The sequence below is a fragment of the Oncorhynchus keta genome, chromosome 15 (assembly GCF_023373465.1).
Source record: "Oncorhynchus keta strain PuntledgeMale-10-30-2019 chromosome 15, Oket_V2, whole genome shotgun sequence".
NCBI lineage: Eukaryota > Metazoa > Chordata > Actinopteri > Salmoniformes > Salmonidae > Oncorhynchus > Oncorhynchus keta.
Window position 1 is genome coordinate 10215906 of NC_068435.1, and position 16346 is coordinate 10232251.

The 16346-nt window shown below is 42.8% G+C and overlaps 13 non-coding genes across 13 annotated transcripts; all 13 read left to right on the forward strand.

Annotated features, from left to right (window-relative positions):
* The first annotated feature begins 688 nt into the window (after nt 1-688).
* On the forward strand, nt 689-760 carry trnaw-cca (transfer RNA tryptophan (anticodon CCA)). Its single transcript has one exon. It is a non-coding gene; the product is annotated as a tRNA-Trp (tRNA).
* A 693-nt stretch (nt 761-1453) lies between these two features.
* Nucleotides 1454-1525, forward strand: trnaw-cca (transfer RNA tryptophan (anticodon CCA)). Its single transcript has one exon. It is a non-coding gene; the product is annotated as a tRNA-Trp (tRNA).
* A 2216-nt stretch (nt 1526-3741) lies between these two features.
* On the forward strand, nt 3742-3813 carry trnaw-cca (transfer RNA tryptophan (anticodon CCA)). Its single transcript has one exon. It is a non-coding gene; the product is annotated as a tRNA-Trp (tRNA).
* A 692-nt stretch (nt 3814-4505) lies between these two features.
* On the forward strand, nt 4506-4577 carry trnaw-cca (transfer RNA tryptophan (anticodon CCA)). Its single transcript has one exon. It is a non-coding gene; the product is annotated as a tRNA-Trp (tRNA).
* A 690-nt stretch (nt 4578-5267) lies between these two features.
* Nucleotides 5268-5339, forward strand: trnaw-cca (transfer RNA tryptophan (anticodon CCA)). The gene has a single exon. It is a non-coding gene; the product is annotated as a tRNA-Trp (tRNA).
* Nucleotides 5340-6033: 694 nt separating this feature from the next.
* On the forward strand, nt 6034-6105 carry trnaw-cca (transfer RNA tryptophan (anticodon CCA)). Its single transcript has one exon. It is a non-coding gene; the product is annotated as a tRNA-Trp (tRNA).
* Nucleotides 6106-6797: 692 nt separating this feature from the next.
* On the forward strand, nt 6798-6869 carry trnaw-cca (transfer RNA tryptophan (anticodon CCA)). Its single transcript has one exon. It is a non-coding gene; the product is annotated as a tRNA-Trp (tRNA).
* A 1452-nt stretch (nt 6870-8321) lies between these two features.
* On the forward strand, nt 8322-8393 carry trnaw-cca (transfer RNA tryptophan (anticodon CCA)). Its single transcript has one exon. It is a non-coding gene; the product is annotated as a tRNA-Trp (tRNA).
* A 693-nt stretch (nt 8394-9086) lies between these two features.
* On the forward strand, nt 9087-9158 carry trnaw-cca (transfer RNA tryptophan (anticodon CCA)). Its single transcript has one exon. It is a non-coding gene; the product is annotated as a tRNA-Trp (tRNA).
* Nucleotides 9159-9862: 704 nt separating this feature from the next.
* Nucleotides 9863-9934, forward strand: trnaw-cca (transfer RNA tryptophan (anticodon CCA)). Its single transcript has one exon. It is a non-coding gene; the product is annotated as a tRNA-Trp (tRNA).
* Nucleotides 9935-10625: 691 nt separating this feature from the next.
* Nucleotides 10626-10696, forward strand: trnaw-cca (transfer RNA tryptophan (anticodon CCA)). Its single transcript has one exon. It is a non-coding gene; the product is annotated as a tRNA-Trp (tRNA).
* A 692-nt stretch (nt 10697-11388) lies between these two features.
* On the forward strand, nt 11389-11460 carry trnaw-cca (transfer RNA tryptophan (anticodon CCA)). The gene has a single exon. It is a non-coding gene; the product is annotated as a tRNA-Trp (tRNA).
* Nucleotides 11461-12153: 693 nt separating this feature from the next.
* Nucleotides 12154-12225, forward strand: trnaw-cca (transfer RNA tryptophan (anticodon CCA)). Its single transcript has one exon. It is a non-coding gene; the product is annotated as a tRNA-Trp (tRNA).
* Nucleotides 12226-16346: the final 4121 nt, after the last annotated feature.

A 16346-nucleotide genomic window follows, 5' to 3' on the forward strand; every position in this document is an offset into this window, starting at 1 on the left:
TTTATGTGTGCAATCTCTGCCGCCTTTAGTCAGTGAATCAGCACAAGTACCAATGTGGCTTTACAGTACTAATATCGCATGGAAACGAACAAACCAATGCTGCTTTTGATGAAAATAGTCTCTCACAAGAACCTGACACACTGCAAAATCCTAAATGAAATGATGTGATTGTCAGTCTTCGAACAGGTAGTTTAATGTATGCTTGGGGGCAGTTTTTTGACACCTGGATGAGAAACGTTCCCTAAGTAAACTGCCTGTTACTCAGGCCCAGAAACTAGGATATGCATATAAATTGTAGATTTGGATAGAACACACTCTAAAGTTTCCAAAACTGTTGAAATAATGTCTCTGAGTATAACAGAACTGATATGGCAGGCGAAAACCTGAGGAAAATGTATCCAGGAGGTGGGATTTTTTTGATGTGGGTAGTTTTCAATTGAATGCCTTTTGAGTTTCTAATGGGTTAGGACCCAGATTGCAGTTCCTATGGCTACCACTAGATGTCAACAGTCTTTAGACTTTGTTTCAGTCTTGTTTTCATACACTTAACCTGCCGGGCAGAGGCACGTGCTGATGGGGGTGGCATTGTCAGATGGTTCATTTCCCCATAGAACCAGGCCTCCATTCCAAATTATACAGTCATCGAAATCTGAACTAGGCATCCTCTCCAAAGATGTTAGAAGTCAAAGACCTCGTGGCGCAATGGTAGCGCGTCTGACTCCAGATCAGAAGGTTGCGTGTTCAACTCACGTCGGGGTCATGGTTTTTATGTGTGCAATCTCTGCCGCCTTTACTCAGTGAATCATTACAAGTACCAATGTGGCTTTACAGTACTAATATCGCATGGAAACGAACAAACCAATGCTGCTTTTGATGAAAATAGTCTCTCACAAGAACCTGACACACTGCAAAATCCTAAATGAAATGATGTGATTGTCAGTCTTCGAACAGGTAGTTTAATGTATGCTTGGGCGCAGTTTTTTGACACCTGGATGAGAAACGTTCCTCAGTAAACTGCCTGTTACTCAGGCCCAGAAACTAGGATATGCATACAAATGGTAGATTTGGATAGAACACACTCTAAAGTTTCCAAAACTGTTGACATAATGTCTCTGAGTATAACAGAACTGATATGGCAGGCGAAAATCTGAGGAAAATGTATCCAGGAGGTGGGATTTTTTTGATGTGGGTAGTTTTCAATTGAATGCCTTTTGAGTTTCTAATGGGTTAGGACCCAGATTGCAGTTCCTATGGCTACCACTAGATGTCAACAGTCTTTAGACTTTGTTTCAGTCTTGTTTTCATACACTTAACCTGCCGGGCAGAGGCACGTGCTGATGGGGGGTGGCATTGTCAGATGGTTCATTTCCCCATAGAACCAGGCCTCCATTCCAAATTATACAGTCATCGAAATCTGAACTAGGCATCCTCTCCAAAAATGTTAGCAGTCAAAGACCTTGTGGTGCAATGGTAGCGCGTCTGGCTCCAGATCAGAAGGTTGCGTGTTCAACTCACGTCGGGGTCATGGTTTTTATGTGTGCAATCTCTGCCGCCTTTACTCAGTGAATCAGCACAAGTACCAATGTGGCTTTACAGTACTAATATCGCATGGAAACGAACAAACCAATGCTGCTTTTGATGAAAATAGTCTCTCACAAGAACCTGACACACTGCAAAATCCTAAATGAAATCATGTGATTGTCAGTCTTCGAACAGGTAGTTTAATGTATGCTTGGGGGCAGTTTTTGACACCTGGATGAGAAACGTTCCCTCAGTAAACTGCCTGTTACTCAGGCCCAGAAACTAGGATATGCATACAAATGGTAGATTTGGATAGAACACACTCTAAAGTTTCCAAAACTGTTGACATAATGTCTCTGAGTATAACAGAACTGATATGGCAGGCGAAAATCTGAGGAAAATGTATCCAGGAGGTGGGATTTTTTTGATGTGGGTAGTTTTCAATTGAATGCCTTTTGAGTTTCTAATGGGTTAGGACCCAGATTGCAGTTCCTATGGCTACCACTAGATGTCAACAGTCTTTAGACTTTGTTTCAGTCTTGTTTTCATACACTTAACCTGCCGGGAGAGGCACGTGCTGATGGGGGTGGCATTGTCAGATGGTTCATTTCCCCATAGAACCAGGCCTCCATTCCAAATTATACAGTCATCGAAATCTGAACTAGGCACCCTCTCCAAAGATGTTACAAGTCAAAGACCTCGTGGCGCAATGGTCGCGCGTCTGACTCCAGATCAGAAGGTTGCGTGTTCAACTCACGTCGGTCATGGTTTTATGTGTGCAATCTCTGCCGCCTTTAGTCAGTGAATCAGCACAAGTACCAATGTGGCTTTACAGTACTAATATCGCATGGAAACGAACAAACCAATGCTGCTTTTGATGAAAATAGTCTCTCACAAGAACCTGACACACTGCAAAATCCTAAATGAAATCATGTGATTGTCAGTCTTCGAACAGGTAGTTTAATGTATGCTTGGGGGCAGTTTTTTGACACCTGGATGAGAAACGTTCCCTCAGTAAACTGCCTGTTACTCAGGCCCAGAAACTAGGATATGCATACCAATGGTAGATTTGGATAGAACACACTCTAAAGTTTCCAAAACTATTGACATAATGTCTCTGAGTATAACAGAACTGATATGGCAGGCGAAAACCTGAGGAAAATGTATCCAGGAGGTGGGATTTTTTTGATGTGGGTAGTTTTCAATTGAATGCCTTTTGAGTTTCTAATGGGTTAGGACCCAGATTGCAGTTCCTATGGCTACCACTAGATGTCAACAGTCTTTAGACTTTGTTTCAGTCTTGTTTTCATACACTTAACCTGCCGGGCAGAGGCACGTGCTGATGGGGGTGGCATTGTCAGATGGTTCATTTCAACATAGAACCAGGCCTCCATACCAAATTATACAGTCATCGAAATCTGAACTAGGCATCCTCTCCAAAAATGTTAGCAGTCAAAGACCTTGTGGTGCAATGGTAGCGCGTCTGGCTCCAGATCAGAAGGTTGCGTGTTCAACTCACTTCGGCGTAATGGATTTTATGTGTGCAATCTCTGCCGCCTTTACTCAGTGAATCAGCACAAGTACCAATGTGGCTTTACAGTACTAATCTCGCACGGAAACGAACAAACCAATGCTGCTTTTGATGAAAATAGTCTCTCACAAAAACCTGACACACTGCAAAATCCTAAATGAAATCATGTGATTGTCAGTCTTCGAACAGGTAGTTTAATGTATGCTTGGGGGCAGTTTTTTGACACCTGGATGAGAAACGTTCCTCAGTAAACTGCCTGTTACTCAGGCCCAGAAACTAGGATATGCATACAAATGGTAGATTTGGATAGAACACACTCTAAAGTTTCCAAAACTGTTGACATAATGTCTCTGAGTATAACAGAACTGATATGGCAGGCGAAAATCTGAGGAAAATGTATCCAGGAGGTGGGATTTTTTGATGTGGGTAGTTTTCAATTGAATGCCTTTTGAGTTTCTAATGGGTTAGGACCCAGATTGCAGTTCCTATGGCTACCACTAGATGTCAACAGTCTTTAGACTTTGTTTCAGTCTTGTTTTCATACACTTAACCTGCCGGGGAGAGGCACGTGCTGATGGGGGTGGCATTGTCAGATGGTTCATTTCCCCATAGAACCAGGCCTCCATTCCAAATTATACAGTCATCGAAATCTGAACTAGGCACCCTCTCCAAAGATGTTACAAGTCAAAGACCTCGTGGCGCAATGGTAGTGTGTCTGACTCCAGATCAGAATGTTGCGTGTTCAACTCACGTCGGGGTCATGGTTTTATGTGTGCAATCTCTGCCGCCTTTAGTCAGTGAATCAGCACAAGTACCAATGTGGCTTTACAGTACTAATATCGCATGGAAACGAACAAACCAATGCTGCTTTTGATGAAAATAGTCTCTCACAAGAACCTGACACACTGCAAAATCCTAAATGAAATGATGTGATTGTCAGTCTTCGAACAGGTAGTTTAATGTATGCTTGGGCGCAGTTTTTTGACACCTGGATGAGAAACGTTCCCTCAGTAAACTGCCTGTTATTCAGGCCCAGAAACTAGGATATGCATGCAAATGGTAGATTTGGATAGAACACACTCTAGAGTTTCCAAAACTGTTGAGATAATGTCTCTGAGTATAACAGAACTGATATGGCAGGCGAAAACCTGAGGAAAATGTATCCAGGAGGTGGGATTTTTTTGATGTGGGTAGTTTTCAATTGAATGCCTTTTGAGTTTCTAATGGGTTAGGACCCAGATTGCAGTTCCTATGGCTACCACTAGATGTCAACAGTCTTTAGACTTTGTTTCAGTCTTGTTTTCATACACTTAACCTGCCGGGGAGAGGCACGTGCTGATGGGGGTGGCATTGTCAGATGGTTCATTTCCCCATAGAACCAGGCCTCCATTCCAAATTATACAGTCATCGAAATCTGAACTAGGCACCCTCTCCAAAGATGTTACAAGTCAAAGACCTCGTGGCGCAATGGTATCGCGTCTGACTCCAGATCAGAAGGTTGCGTGTTCAACTCACGTCGGGGTCATGGTTTTTATGTGTGCAATCTCTGCCGCCTTTAGTCAGTGAATCAGCACAAGTACCAATGTGGCTTTACAGTACTAATATCGCATGGAAACGAACAAACCAATGCTGCTTTTGATGAAAATAGTCTCTCACAAGAACCTGACACACTGCAAAATCCTAAATGAAATCATGTGATTGTCAGTCTTCGAACAGGTAGTTTAATGTATGCTTGGGGGCAGTTTTGACACCTGGATGAGAAACGTTCCCTCAGGAAACTGCCTGTTACTCAGGCCCAGAAACTAGGATATGCATACAAATGGTAGATTTGGATAGAACACACTCTAAAGTTTCCAAAACTGTTGACATAATGTCTCTGAGTATAACAGAACTGATATGGCAGGCGAAAATCTGAGGAAAATGTATCCAGGAGGTGGGATTTTTTGATGTGGGTAGTTTTCAATTGAATGCCTTTTGAGTTTCTAATGGGTTAGGACCCATATTGCAGTTCCTATGGCTACCACTAGATGTCAACAGTCTTTAGACTTTGTTTCAGTCTTGTTTTCATACACTTAACCTGCCGGGGAGAGGCACGTGCTGATGGGGGTGGCATTGTCAGATGGTTCATTTCCCCATAGAACCAGGCCTCCATTCCAAATTATACAGTCATCGAAATCTGAACTAGGCACCCTCTCCAAAGATGTTACAAGTCAAAGACCTCGTGGCGCAATGGTAGTGCGTCTGACTCCAGATCAGAAGGTTGCGTGTTCAACTCACGTCGGGGTCATGGTTTTTATGTGTGCAATCTCTGCCGCCTTTAGTCAGTGAATCAGCACAAGTACCAATGTGGCTTTACAGTACTAATATCGCATGGAAACGAACAAACCAATGCTGCTTTTGATGAAAATAGTCTCTCACAAGAACCTGACACACTGCAAAATCCTAAATGAAATCATGTGATTGTCAGTCTTCGAACAGGTAGTTTAATGTATGCTTGGGGGCAGTTTTTTGACACCTGGATGAGAAACGTTCCCTCAGTAAACTGCCTGTTACTCAGGCCCAGAAACTAGGATATGCATACAAATGGTAGATTTGGATAGAACACACTCTAAAGTTTCCAAAACTGTTGACATAATGTCTCTGAGTATAACAGAACTGATATGGCAGGCGAAAATCTGAGGAAAATGTATCCAGGAGGTGGGATTTTTTTTGATGTGGGTAGTTTTCAATTGAATGCCTTTTGAGTTTCTAATGGGTTAGGACCCATATTGCAGTTCCTATGGCTACCACTAGATGTCAACAGTCTTTGGACTTTGTTTCAGTCTTGTTTTCATACACTTGACCTGCCGGGGAGAGGCACGTGCTGATGGGGGTGGCATTGTCAGATGGTTCATTTCCCCATAGAACCAGGCCTCCATTCCAAATTAAACAGTCATCGAAATCTGAACTAGGCACCTTCTCCAAAGATGTTACAAGTCAAAGACCTCGTGGCGCAATGGTAGCGCGTCTGACTCCAGATCAGAAGGTTGCGTGTTCAACTCACGTCGTGGTCATGGTTTTTATGTGTGCAATCTCTGCCGCCTTTACTCAGTGAATCAGCACAAGTACCAATGTGGCTTTACAGTACTAATCTCGCATGGAAACGAACAAACCAATGCTGCTTTTGATGAAAATAGTCTCTCACAAGAACCTGACACACTGCAAAATCCTAAATGAAATCATGTGATTGTCAGTCTTCGAACAGGTAGTTTAATGTATGCTTGGGGGCAGTTTTTGACACCTGGATGAGAAACGTTCCCTCAGTAAACTGCCTGTTACTCAGGCCCAGAAACTAGGATATGCATACAAATGGTAGATTTGGATAGAACACACTCTAAAGTTTCCAAAACTGTTGACATAATGTCTCTGAGTATAACAGAACTGATATGGCAGGCGAAAATCCTGAGGAAAATGTATCCAGGAGGTGGGATTTTTTTGATGTGGGTAGTTTTCAATTGAATGCCTTTTGAGTTTCTAATGGGTTAGGACCCAGATTGCAGTTCCTATGGCTACCACTAGATGTCAACAGTCTTTAGACTTTGTTTCAGTCTTGTTTTCATACACTTAACCTGCCGGGCAGAGGCACGTGCTGATGGGGTGGCATTGTCAGATGGTTCATTTCCCCATAGAACCAGGCCTCCATTCCAAATTATACAGTCATCGAAATCTGAACTAGGCACCCTCTCCAAAGATGTTACAAGTCAAAGACCTCGTGGCGCAATGGTAGCGCGTCTGACTCCAGATCAGAAGGTTGCGTGTTCAACTCACGTCGGGGTCATGGTTTTATGTGTGCAATCTCTGCCGCCTTTAGTCAGTGAATCAGCACAAGTACCAATGTGGCTTTACAGTACTAATATCGCATGGAAACGAACAAACCAATGCTGCTTTTGATGAAAATAGTCTCTCACAAGAACCTGACACACTGCAAAATCCTAAATGAAATATGTGATTGTCAGTCTTCGAACAGGTAGTTTAATGTATGCTTGGGGGCAGTTTTTGACACCTGGATGAGAAACGTTCCCTCAGTAAACTGCCTGTTACTCAGGCCCAGAAACTAGGATATGCATACAAATGGTAGATTTGGATAGAACACACTCTAAAGTTTCCAAAACTGTTGACATAATGTCTCTGAGTATAACAGAACTGATATGGCAGGCGAAAATCTGAGGAAAATGTATCCAGGAGGTGGGATTTTTTGATGTGGGTAGTTTTCAATTGAATGCCTTTTGAGTTTCTAATGGGTTAGGACCCAGATTGCAGTTCCTATGGCTACCACTAGATGTCAACAGTCTTTAGACTTTGTTTCAGTCTTGTTTTCATACACTTAACCTGCCGGGGAGAGGCACGTGCTGATGGGGGTGGCATTGTCAGATGGTTCATTTCCCCATAGAACCAGGCCTCCATTCCAAATTATACAGTCATCGAAATCTGAACTAGGCATCCTCTCCAAAGATGTTACAAGTCAAAGACCTCGTGGTGCAATGGTAGCGCGTCTGGCTCCAGATCAGAAGGTTGCGTGTTCAACTCACTTCGGCGTAATGGATTTTATGTGTGCAATCTCTGCCGCCTTTACTCAGTGAATCAGCACAAGTACCAATGTGGCTTTACAGTACTAATCTCGCACGGAAACGAACAAACCAATGCTGCTTTTGATGAAAATAGTCTCTCACAAAAACCTGACACACTGCAAAATCCTAAATGAAATCATGTGATTGTCAGTCTTCGAACAGGTAGTTTAATGTATGCTTGGGGCAGTTTTTTGACACCTGGATGAGAAACGTTCCCTCAGTAAACTGCCTGTTACTCAGGCCCAGAAACTAGGATATGCATACCAATGGTAGATTGGGATAGAACACACTCTAAAGTTTCCAAAACTGTTGACATAATGTCTCTGAGTATAACATAACTGATATGGCAGGCGAAAACCTGAGGAAAATGTATCCAGGAGGTGGGATTTTTTTGATGTGGGTAGTTTTCAATTGAATGCCTTTTGAGTTTCTAATGGGTTAGGACCCCAATTGCAGTTCCTATGGCTACCACTAGATGTCAACAGTCTTTAGACTTTGTTTCAGTCTTGTTTTCATACACTTAACCTGCCGGGAGAGGCACGTGCTGATGGGGGTGGCATTGTCAGATGGTTCATTTCCCCATAGAACCAGGCCTCCATTCCAAATTAAACAGTCATCGAAATCTGAACTAGGCACCTTCTCCAAAGATGTTACAAGTCAAAGACCTCGTGGCGCAATGGTAGCGCGTCTGACTCCAGATCAGAAGGTTGCGTGTTCAACTCACGTCGTGGTCATGGTTTTTATGTGTGCAATCTCTGCCGCCTTTACTCAGTGAATCAGCACAAGTACCAATGTGGCTTTACAGTACTAATATCGCATGGAAACGAACAAACCAATGCTGCTTTTGATGAAAATAGTCTCTCACAAGAACCTGACACACTGCAAAATCCTAAATGAAATCATGTGATTGTCAGTCTTCGAACAGGTAGTTTAATGTATGCTTGGGGGCAGTTTTTTGACACCTGGATGAGAAACGTTCCCTCAGTAAACTGCCTGTTACTCAGGCCCAGAAACTAGGATATGCATACAAATGGTAGATTTGGATAGGACACACTCTAAAGTTTCCAAAACTGTTGACATAATGTCTCTGAGTATAACAGAACTGATATGGCAGGCGAAAATCTGAGGAAAATGTATCCAGGAGGTGGGATTTTTTTGATGTGGGTAGTTTTCAATTGAATGCCTTTTGAGTTTCTAATGGGTTAGGACCCAGATTGCAGTTCCTATGGCTACCACTAGATGTCAACAGTCTTTAGACTTTGTTTCAGTCTTGTTTTCATACACTTAACCTGCCGGGCAGAGGCACGTGCTGATGGGGGTGGCATTGTCAGATGGTTCATTTCCCCATAGAACCAGGCCTCCATTCCAAATTATACAGTCATCGAAATCTGAACTAGGCATCCTCTCCAAAGATGTTAGAAGTCAAAGACCTCGTGGCGCAATGGTAGCGCGTCTGACTCCAGATCAGAAGGTTGCGTGTTCAACTCACGTCGGGGTCATGGTTTTTATGTGTGCAATCTCTGCCGCCTTTACTCAGTGAATCAGCACAAGTACCAATGTGGCTTTACAGTACTAATCTCGCACGGAAACGAACAAACCAATGCTGCTTTTGATGAAAATAGTCTCTCACAAAAACCTGACACACTGCAAAATCCTAAATGAAATCATGTGATTGTCAGTCTTCGAACAGGTAGTTTAATGTATGCTTGGGGGCAGTTTTTTGACACCTGGATGAGAAACGTTCCCTAAGTAAACTGCCTGTTACTCAGGCCCAGAAACTAGGATATGCATACAAATGGTAGATTTGGATAGAACACACTCTAAAGTTTCCAAAACTGTTGACATAATGTCTCTGAGTATAACAGAACTGATATGGCAGGCGAAAATCCTGAGGAAAATGTATCCAGGAGGTGGGATTTTTTTTTTTTTTTTTGATGTGGGTAGTTTTCAATTGAATGCCTTTTGAGTTTCTAATGGGTTAGGACCCATATTGCAGTTCCTATGGCTACCACTAGATGTCAACAGTCTTTAGACTTTGTTTCAGTCTTGTTTTCATACACTTAACCTGCCGGGGAGAGGCACGTGCTGATGGGGGTGGCATTGTCAGATGGTTCATTTCCCCATAGAACCAGGCCTCCATTCCAAATTATACAGTCATCGAAATCTGAACTAGGCACCCTCTCCAAAGATGTTACAAGTCAAAGACCTCGTGGCGCAATGGTAGCGCGTCTGACTCCAGATCAGAAGGTTGCGTGTTCAACTCACGTCGGGGTCATGGTTTTTATGTGTGCAATCTCTGCCGCCTTTACTCAGTGAATCAGCACAAGTACCAATGTGGCTTTACAGTACTAATATCGCATGGAAACGAACAAACCAATGCTGCTTTTGATGAAAATAGTCTCTCACAAGAACCTGACACACTGCAAAATCCTAAATGAAATCATGTGATTGTCAGTCTTCGAACAGGTAGTTTAATGTATGCTTGGGGGCAGTTTTTGACACCTGGATGAGAAACGTTCCTCAGTAAACTGCCTGTTACTCAGGCCCAGAAACTAGGATATGCATACAAATGGTAGATTTGGATAGAACACACTCTAAAGTTTCCAAAACTATTGACATAATGTCTCTGAGTATAACAGAACTGATATGGCAGGCGAAAACCTGAGGAAAATGTATCCAGGAGGTGGGATTTTTTTGATGTGGGTAGTTTTCAATTGAATGCCTTTTGAGTTTCTAATGGGTTAGGACCCAGATTGCAGTTCCTATGGCTACCACTAGATGTCAACAGTCTTTAGACTTTGTTTCAGTCTTGTTTTCATACACTTAACCTGCCGGGCAGAGGCACGTGCTGATGGGGGTGGCATTGTCAGATGGTTCATTTCCCCATAGAACCAGGCCTCCATTCCAAATTATACAGTCATCGAAATCTGAACTAGGCACCCTCTCCAAAGATGTTACAAGTCAAAGACCTCGTGGCGCAATGGTAGCGCGTCTGACTCCAGATCAGAAGGTTGCGTGTTCAACTCACGTCGGGTCATGGTTTTATGTGTGCAATCTCTGCCGCCTTTACTCAGTGAATCAGCACAAGTACCAATGTGGCTTTACAGTACTAATATCGCATGGAAACGAACAAACCAATGCTGCTTTTGATGAAAATAGTCTCTCACAAGAACCTGACACACTGCAAAATCCTAAATGAAATCATGTGATTGTCAGTCTTCGAACAGGTAGTTTAATGTATGCTTGGGGGCAGTTTTTTGACACCTGGATGAGAAACGTTCCCTCAGTAAACTGCCTGTTACTCAGGCCCAGAAACTAGGATATGCATACCAATGGTAGATTTGGATAGAACACACTCTAAAGTTTCCAAAACTATTGACATAATGTCTCTGAGTATAACAGAACTGATATGGCAGGCGAAAACCTGAGGAAAATGTATCCAGGAGGTGGGATTTTTTTGATGTGGGTAGTTTTCAATTGAATGCCTTTTGAGTTTCTAATGGGTTAGGACCCAGATTGCAGTTCCTATGGCTACCACTAGATGTCAACAGTCTTTAGACTTTGTTTCAGTCTTGTTTTCATACACTTAACCTGCCGGGCAGAGGCACGTGCTGATGGAGGTGGCATTGTCAGATGGTTCATTTCCCCATAGAACCAGGCCTCCATTCCAAATTATACAGTCATCGAAATCTGAACTAGGCACCCTCTCCAAAGATGTTAGAAGTCAAAGACCTCGTGGCGCAATGGTATCGCGTCTGACTCCAGATCAGAAGGTTGTGTGTTCAACTCACGTCGGGGTCATGGTTTTTATGTGTGCAATCTCTGCCGCCTTTACTCAGTGAATCAGCACAAGTACCAATGTGGCTTTACAGTACTAATATCGCATGGAAACGAACAAACCAATGCTGCTTTTGATGAAAATAGTCTCTCACAAGAACCTGACACACTGCAAAATCCTAAATGAAATCATGTGATTGTCAGTCTTCGAACAGGTAGTTTAATGTATGCTTGGGGGCAGTTTTTTGACACCTGGATGAGAAACGTTCCCTCAGTAAACTGCCTGTTACTCAGGCCCAGAAACTAGGATATGCATACCAATGGTAGATTTGGATAGAACACACTCTAAAGTTTCCAAAACTGTTGACATAATGTCTCTGAGTATAACATAACTGATATGGCAGGCGAAAACCTGAGGAAAATGTATCCAGGAGGTGGGATTTTTTTGATGTGGGTAGTTTTCAATTGAATGCCTTTTGAGTTTCTAATGGGTTAGGACCCAGATTGCAGTTCCTATGGCTACCACTAGATGTCAACAGTCTTTAGACTTTGTTTCAGGCTTGTTTTCATACACTTAACCTGCCGGGCAGAGGCACGTGCTGATGGGGGTGGCATTGTCAGATGGTTCATTTCAACATAGAACCAGGCCTCCATACCAAATTATACAGTCATCGAAATCTGAACTCGGCACCCTCTCCAAAAATGTTAGCAGTCAAAGACCTTGTGGTGCAATGGTAGCGCGTCTGGCTCCAGATCAGAAGGTTGCGTGTTCAACTCACGTCGTGGTCATGGTTTTTATGTGTGCAATCTCTGCCGCCTTTACTCAGTGAATCAGCACAAGTACCAATGTGGCTTTACAGTACTAATCTCGCACGGAAACGAACAAACCAATGCTGCTTTTGATGAAAATAGTCTCTCACAAAAACCTGACACACTGCAAAATCCTAAATGAAATCATGTGATTGTCAGTCTTCGAACAGGTAGTTTAATGTATGCTTGGGGGCAGTTTTTTGACACCTGGATGAGAAACGTTCCCTAAGTAAACTGCCTGTTACTCAGGCCCAGAAACTATGATATGCATATAAATGGTAGATTTGGATAAAACACACTCTGAAGTTTCCAAAACTGTTAACAAAACCTGAGGAAAATGTATCCAGGAGGTGGGATTTTTTGATGTGGGTAGTTTTCAATTGAATGCCTTTTGAGTTTCTAATGGGTTAGGACCCCAATTGCAGTTACTATGGCTACCACTAGATGTCAACAGTCTTTAGACTTTGTTTCAGGCTTGTTTTCATACACTTAACCTGCCGGGCAGAGGCACGTGCTGATGGGGGTGGCATTGTCAGATGGTTCATTTCCCCATAGAACCAGGCCTCCATTCCAAATTATACAGTCATCGAAATCTGAACTAGGCATCCTCTCCAAAAGTGTTAGCATTTAAAGACCTCGTGGCGCAATGGTAGCGTGTCTGAGTCCAGATCACACAGTTACGTGTTCAACTCACATTGTGGTCATGGTATTTAATATTTGCTATCTCTGTCTTCTTAACTCAATGAATCAGAACAAGTTCCAATGTGGCTTTACAGTACTAATCTCACACAAAAACAAACAAACCAAGGATGCTCTAGATGACAATTGTCTCTCACAAAAACCTGGCACACTGCAAATTCCTAAATCAAATGCTGCTGCGTGATTGACAGACAATGTTAAAGTTACTGTTAAATTTCAAATCAAATCAAAGTTTATTTGTCACGTGCGCAGAATACAGTGAAATGCTTACTTACAGTCTAACCAATAGTGTGAGAAAAAGGTGTGTGTGTGTAAGTAAATAACTAAAACAACAGTAAAAAGACATTTGAGAAATGTTATATTAGCAAGGCAATATACAGACACCGGTTAGTCAGGCTGATTGAAGCAGTATGGTTGAAGTGACTGAACAGAGAGTAGCAGAAGCGTAAAAAAAGGGGTTGGTGGATGGTGGGACACAATGCATATAGCCCTGTTAGCCAATGTTCGGGAGCACTGGTTGTTCGGGCCAATTTAGGTAGTATGTACATGAATTTATAGTTAAAAGTGACTATGCATATATGATAAACAGAGAGGAGCAGCAGTGTAAAAGACTGGGTCGGCGGGGGGGGGGCACACAATGCAAATTATCCAGGTAACCATCTGATTACCTGTTCAGGAGTCTTATGGCTTGTGGATAAAAACTGTTGAGAAGCCTTTTTGTCCTAGACTTGGCACTCTGGTACCGCTTGCCATGCGGTAGTAGAGAGAACAGTCTATGACTGGGGTGGCTGGGGTCTTTGACAATTTTTAGGACCTTCCTCTGACACCGCGTGGTGTAGAGGTCCTGGATGGCAGGCAGCTTTGCCCCAGTGATGTACTGGGCCGTACGCACTACCCTCTGTAGTGCCTTGCGGTAGGAGGCCGAGCAATTGCCGTACCAGGCAATTGATGTTGCGGCTGTAGAACCTTTTGAGGATCTCAGGACCCATGCCAAATCTTTTTAGTTTCCTGAGGGGGAATAGGCTTTGTCGTGCCCTCTTCACGACTGTCTTGGTGTGTTTGGACCATTCTAGTTTCTTGTTGATGGACACCATGAAATTTGAAGCTCTCAACCTGCTCCATTACAGCCCCGTCAATGAGAATGGGGACGTGCTCGGAGCTCCTTTTCCTGTAGTCCACAATCATCCCCTTAGTCTTGGTTACGTTGAGGTATACTTTGTTATTCTGGCACAACCCGGCCAGGTCTCTGACCTCCTCCCTATAGGCTGTCTCTTCGTTGTCGGTGATCAGGCCTACCACTGTTGTGTCGTCAGTAAACTTAATGTTGTCCATAAGATTCCTGAACCGTTAACCAAATGGTTACCCGAACTATTTGCATTGTGTGCCTCCCCCCGCCAACCTGTCTTTTACGCTGCTGCTACTCTCTGTTTATCTTATATGCATAGTCACTTTAACTATATGTTCATGTACATACTACCTCAATACTACCTGTTGTTCTGCCCCTGAACAGGCAGTTAACCCACTGTTCCTAGGCCGTCATTGAAAATAAGAATTTGTTCTTAACTGACTTGCCTAGTTAAATAAAGGTAAAAATAAATAAATCAAATAAAATTGGCCCGACCAACCAGTGCTCCCGCACTGGATAACAGGCTATATGCATTGTGTCTACACACGCATACCTTTTTCTTTTTTTCTTTTTTTTCCCGCACCATTGGTTAGAGCCTGTAAGTAAGCATTTCACTGTAAGGTCTACAGCTGTTGTATTCAGCGCACGTGACAAATAAACTTGGATTTGATTTGGTCAAAAGGACTCTGAAGATTAGAAGACTAGCCAAAAGGACTGTGAGGATTAGAAGACTAGTGAAAGGACTCTGTGAGGATTAGAAGTCAAAAGGACTCTGTGAGGATTAGAAAACTGGTCAAAAGGACTCTGTGAGGATTAGAAGACTAGTCAAAAGGACTCTGTGAGGATTAGAAGACTGGTCAAAAGGATTCTGTGAGGATTAGAAGACTGGTCAAAAGGACTTTGTGAGGATTAGAAGATTGACCAAAAGGATTCTGTGAGGATTAGAAGACTAGTCAAAAGGACTCTGTGAGGATTAGAAGACTAGTCAAAAGGACTCTGTGAGGATTAGAAGATTGACCAAAAGGATTCTGTGAGGATTAGAAGACTAGACGGTTAAAAGGACTCTGTGATGATTAGAAGACTGGTCAAAAGGACTGTGAGGATTAGAAGACTGGCCAAAAGGACTGTGAGGATTAGAAGACTGGTCAAAAGGACTCTGTGGTGATTAGAAGACTGGTCAAAAGGACTGTGAGGATTAGAAGATTGACCAAAAGGATTCTGTGAGGATTAGAAGACTAGACGGTTAAAAGGACTGTGAGGATTAGAAGATTGACCAAAAGGACTGTGAGGATTAGAAGATTGACTAAAAGGACTGTGAGGATTAGAAGACTAGTCAAAAAGGACTCTGAAGATTAGAAGACTAGTCAAAAGGACTCTGTGAGGATTAGAAGACTGGGTAAAGGGACTCTGTGAGGATTAGAAGTCTAGTCAAAAGGACTCTGTGAGGATTAGAAGACTGGTCAAAAGGACTCTGTGAGGATTAGAAGTCTGGTCAAAAGGACTCTGTGAGGATTAGAAGACTGGTCAAAAGGACTCTGTGAGGATTAGAAGACTGGTCAAAAGGACTCTGTGAGGATTAGAAGACTAGTCAAAAGGACTGTGAGGATTAGAAGACTGGCCAAAAGGACTGTGAGGATTAGAAGACTGGTCAAAAGGACTCTGTGGGGATTAAAAGACTAGTCAAAAGGACTCTGTGAGGATTAGAAGACTGGTCAAAAGGACTCTGTGAGGATTAGAAGACTAGACGGTGAAAAGGACTGTGAGGATTAGAAGATTGACCAAAAGGACTCGGTGAGGATTAGAAGACTAGTCAAAAGGACTGTGAGGATTAGAAGACTAGTCAAAAGGACTCTGTGAGGATTAGAAGACTAGTCAAAAGGACTCTGTGATGATTAGAAGACTGGTCAAAAGGACTCTGTGAGGATTAGAAGACTAGTCAAAAGGACTCTGTGAGGATTAGAAAACTGGTCAAAAGGACTGTGAGGATTAGAAGACTAGTCAAAAGGACTCTGTGATGATTAGAAAACTGGTCAAAAGGACTGTGAGGATTAGAAGACTGGTCAAAAGGACTCTGTGAGGATTAGAAGACTAGTCAAAAGGACTCTGTGAGGATTAGAAAACTGGTCAAAAGGACTGTGAGGATTAGAAGACTGGCCAAAAGGACTGTGAGGACTAGAAGACTGGTCAAAAGGACTCTGTGAGGATTAGAAGACTTGTCAAAAGGACTCTGTGAGGATTAGAAGTCTGGTCAAAAGGACTGTGAGGATTAGAAGAC